Source organism: Cervus canadensis, chromosome 15 (genome assembly GCF_019320065.1).
Source record: "Cervus canadensis isolate Bull #8, Minnesota chromosome 15, ASM1932006v1, whole genome shotgun sequence".
NCBI classification, from domain to species: Eukaryota; Metazoa; Chordata; class Mammalia; order Artiodactyla; family Cervidae; genus Cervus; species Cervus canadensis.
This window is the reverse complement of record NC_057400.1, coordinates 5856450-5861131: the sequence shown is the minus strand read 5'-3', so window position 1 is coordinate 5861131 and position 4682 is coordinate 5856450. Positions and strand designations below refer to the sequence as shown.

The 4682-nt window shown below is 42.7% G+C and overlaps 1 non-coding gene and 1 pseudogene across 1 annotated transcript; both read left to right on the top strand.

Moving 5' to 3' along the window:
• Positions 1-868: 868 nt before the first annotated feature.
• LOC122454014 lies at positions 869-1889 on the top strand (annotated as a pseudogene).
• An 84-nt stretch (positions 1890-1973) lies between these two features.
• Positions 1974-2046, top strand: TRNAL-CAA. The gene has a single exon. It is a non-coding gene; the product is annotated as a tRNA-Leu (tRNA).
• The last annotated feature ends 2636 nt before the right edge of the window (positions 2047-4682 follow it).

Here is a 4682-nt window from a genome sequence, read left to right as displayed (position 1 = left end):
CATTTTCCTTACTGAAATGTCTAAAAGTACAGGTTTGGAGATGAATAGACTTGTGCTTGAATCCCAGCTTTGCTGCTCACTGTGTAATGTTGGGCAGTTTCCTTCATGTTCGGAAGCCTCATCAAGTGTAAATGGTAAGAACAGCACCTCCAGAGTTGCCGTGAGGATCACATGACTAATGTTTGCCGACTGTGTCTGGCACAGAGCAGCAGTTAGAAAACTGTACCTGTTATGGTCGCTCCCCCAGCCATTACTTGCGTTGCATGCTTTCGAACTGCCTCTCCTTCCTGAACACACTTCCCAGACAAGTGTCTGTTAAAACCTTGGTGCCCAGGCAGGAGGCACTGCTCCACCCAAGGTCTGACCAGAGCAGAGAGGGCAGGTCATGACTTCCTATGGTCGAAGTGCTCTGCTCTCTATGATGGGGACTGAAATCTCAGTCTGTGACCACTTTATTCGTTTGCAGCTCCAGTGTAGCAATACTACTGTATCCGTCTGGGTTACTTCGGAGCAACAGAAAATATTTAGAGCTGAATTATGCAAATCAAAAAAATAGTCAACACACATTGGAATTCTTAGAAGATGGTGATGACACTTTTAAGTCTTCCCAAATTGTCCCACAGAGCAACAAAGACCTACAGGCAATAGCCATAACAAAAAATACATGATAAGGTCTCCCCAATGATCTCCTGATATGAGGGCTTGGGAACAACCCAATAGTAGCTACAAGAACTTGATGGGGTCTACTTCTGTGTAGAAGAAGCGTAAGGAGGCAGCTGGACTTCCAATGGCCCACAGTCACTAGGCTGACTAACTGGAAAGCCCTGTGGGCCAGTCTGAGGACTAGGAAGGCTTTGAAGGATCCAACATGGGGGTGAGCGCACTGGTCCATGTGGGACTGCTGATAGCCCTGGAGCAGCATAGGCCTTAAACTCATGAAATGAAACAAATCAAAGTCCTTTTCCAAAACAAAGATCCAGACTAAGAAGAAACAGACAGCAGTAGAATCCAAATTGAGCTGAATAAGGACAGTAAAAGGAAAGGAAAAAAAAATGTCCAGATAAAAGTAGAGGAGGGGAACAGAACACTCAGATCTCCAAGAGTGTGAGGCCATGTTTTTATCCCTTTGTGAAAACATTAGAGGGACCTGCAGGGAGAGGAGGGGCTTCCCCAGAGGTTCAGCGGTAAAGAATTCACCTGCAGTACGGGAGACCCAGATTCAATCCCTGAGTCAGGAAGATACCCTGGAGGAGGGCATGGCAACCCACTCCAGTGTTCTTGCCTGGAGAATCCCATGGACAGAGGAGCCTGGCGGGCTACAGCCCACGGGGTCACAAGGAGTCGGACACGACTGAAACGGCTGAGCATGCGCACACACATGCAGGGCGAGGAGACCAGAGACCCAGCTTGGGATCTGACAAGACGGCTAGGATGCCCTAGGGGTTGTCGAGGAAACCCATCGCTTGCTGGCTGGACCAGTTCCTGGCATCAAAGCCGAACCAGATGAGAGCAATCAATGCCTGTTATTTTAATGTGGCCATTGCTGGCCCCACGGTTCCCCTTTAAAGGAGGGACATTTAAATGTGAACTATTCCTTCCAGAAGACTAGTCAATGGCAGCCCCTAAAGTATGTCTCATGACCAAAATTTAGCATCCTAATGTAGACAAGTTGGGAAGAGTGTGTTTAGATATTCTGAGCAGTCCCGGGCCTGCCGATCAGTACTGTTCTGTCATCCATCCTGGCTTCGTTAAGTGCTTCCAGTCCAGATGATTCATTAGTAAATGATGTGTCTCAGCAGTGACAGACTTGACAAAGCTCAAGCCATAGAAGCAGCTAGAGCATGGACTTGGCTTGGACTCGGCTGCATGCCAACATGAATAATATTTAAATTAACTGGATCATCAACTCTGCATCACTTCTCCTGTTCTGCCAAGACGTCTTTCTTTTTCATTTGATTTTAATGGACACATCTGCCTTCTTAGCACAGTAGGCAGTGCATCCGTCTCAAAATCTGAAGGTCCTGAGTTCAAGCCTCAGAGAGGGCAGTTTGTTTGAGCTTCCCTGATAGCTCAGTGGGTAAAGAATTAACCTGCAATGCAGGAGACCTGGGTTCGATCCCCGGGTTGGGAAGATCCCTGGAGAAGGGAAAGTCTACCCATTCCAGTATTCCGGCCTAGAGAATTCCATGGACTGTATGGTCCACGGGGTCGCAGTCAGACATGACTGAGTGAATTTCATTTCACTTTAATGGACACGGTCTTAGAAACGCTGCAGATTAAAAGCCCAGATGCCCTTCATCCCTTGGGGCTTAAATGCACATTAGCATATCTGTGTCTCGTCCTGATTCACTGCTGCAAAGCTTGAGCAGAGGCTAGAAAGACCCCGGGATTGTTGTGAAACTTTTCAAGGCCGTGCGCCTCTCTGCTTTAATCCATCTATCCATCGCTGTTTAAGTATAAAGCGCTGTGAATGAAGGGAATGGCCAGGGTTTGCTGCTGGGGTAATGGGTGTTTTTCTCTATTACTTTTTGAGCTTGTGAGAGATAGTTTTATTTTAGTTTTATCGACTCCTTCCCTTTAATAGTGATCCAATTGCACTGGTTACACAGCTAACCATTCTTTAGAATATGCTATTTATTTAGTTGCCACAGATGGATAGGCTTGATTGTTTGAACCAAAATGGGAACATCAAACAAACTTCACAGCCCTCACCAATAACACGATGGCTTTGCTGTCAAGCGTAGACTCCACCTTTCATGTAAAAGCTTGTGACCATATAGTATGATTTGTCTGGGAACACCTGTAAGTCTTATGTTTTAGTAAAATATTTTTGTTATTCTAAAATTAAAAAAAAAGAGGAAACTACAGGGATGAAGCCAAAAAAGATATTCTGATACACACATCCTAAAAAGAAGAAAAATGCATTGATATAGAAACCGAGCAATAGAAAAAAGTCAGTTCAAATCCCATAGGATGATAATTCTGAAGAAACAAGAGAATGAGCAGAATTACATGTACATATAATAATATATAAGAAAAAAAAAAAAATATCCCCCAGAGACAATAAAACATACCAGAAAGATATGCATGCAAGAGATAGAAATTATAACCTAACATTAAAAAACAAGCTAAAATGTATTATGAAAATGATAAAAAGTTTTTTAAGAAAAGTATAAATTCAAATCAGAAATTCTTATAAATGAGGTGACTGGAAACTAGGAAGCTTTGAAAAGAGGAGTGGCAGAATTCAGAACATAACTAGAGAAAATAAAGTATTATTTTAAAATGAAGTCTAAAATGAAGAAATACAAGAAAGAGCAACACAGTAATGCCTTAAGATAAATACAAAATGGAAGGAAGACATATTTAAAAAATATTTTTAAAGAGATAGAAAGGATTGGAGAAAAACAGTAGAGACTACCGTGGTGGTTCAGTGGTTAAGAATCCGCCTGCCAATGCAGGGGTCACAGGTTCAATCCCCGGTCAGGGAACTGAGATCCCACCTGCCTCAGAGCACTCAGCCCAGGTGCTGCAACCAGAGAAGCCGCAGTGATGAGAAGATCAGACACCACAGCTAGAGAGTCGCTTCTGCTCATCGTAACTAGAGAAAGCCCATATGCAGCTACAAAAAACCAGTGCAGCCAAAAATAAATTCAAAAAATAAAAATGATAGATAATAAAGATAAGCAAAGATACAACATATGTATAAGGGGCTTTTCAAGACATGCGTGAAAGCAAAGAAAAAAAAAAAACCACGAACATATAATTTAAGAAAACATTCCTGAAGTAAAAGAATTTGTGACTACATAGTACAAGAACATACCGCAGTCCTAAAGAAAATAACCTACATGGCCAGTATCAAGATATATTCTGATAAAATTATGAGGCTTTATGAAAAAGTTATTTCAGGCATCCTGGCAAAAAGACCACGCTACTAAAAAGGGAATTATAGCCACATTGCCATCAGAATTTTTGACAGCAACGCTTCATGCCAGAAGACAACAGCGTACCTTATTTAACATATGCAAAAAATGTTAAGTCACACACAGATTTTACACAAACCTAATAAATCCCTATGTAACAAGACCATAGAAAATTGTTATGAACATAATAACTCAGGAAATACTGTTCTACAGCCCTTCCTGGGGGGCCATCTGAGGAATAAGCTTTCCTAAAACACTGGGATGGCGTGATGGAGTAATAGGGACCAAATTTACCCTTCCACCTCAAACACCCAAAATACAAAACAAAATGTGTGAAACTGAACGCTTAAACCATCGACCAGCCCTGCTACCCATCACCCAGCCCTGTGACTAACCTCTGTGAGTTCCCAGTTTCCTCTTCCATGAAAGGGAAGAATTGGCTGTCCTAACTTCTTCGGTTGCTGTGAGACAAATATCAGGTTACACATGTCATGTGCTCACCACAGGCCCTGGCAGGGTGCTGCGTACCTAATAGAGATTAGCTTTATCCTAAACCTGTAGGCTGAGGAGATGGGAGGGTCACAGACAGTAAGTAACTTGCCAAGGACACACAGCTAGAAAGTATCACTGAGTCCCTGTCTGGTCCACAAGGAGGCTGCACACAATTTTATCACATGGCTTTAGTGAGGTTCAGATATGCTTTGTCTTTTGCATTTTCTTTGTCTTTTGCTCACCAATATTTAAAGCCTGGCTTGAAAA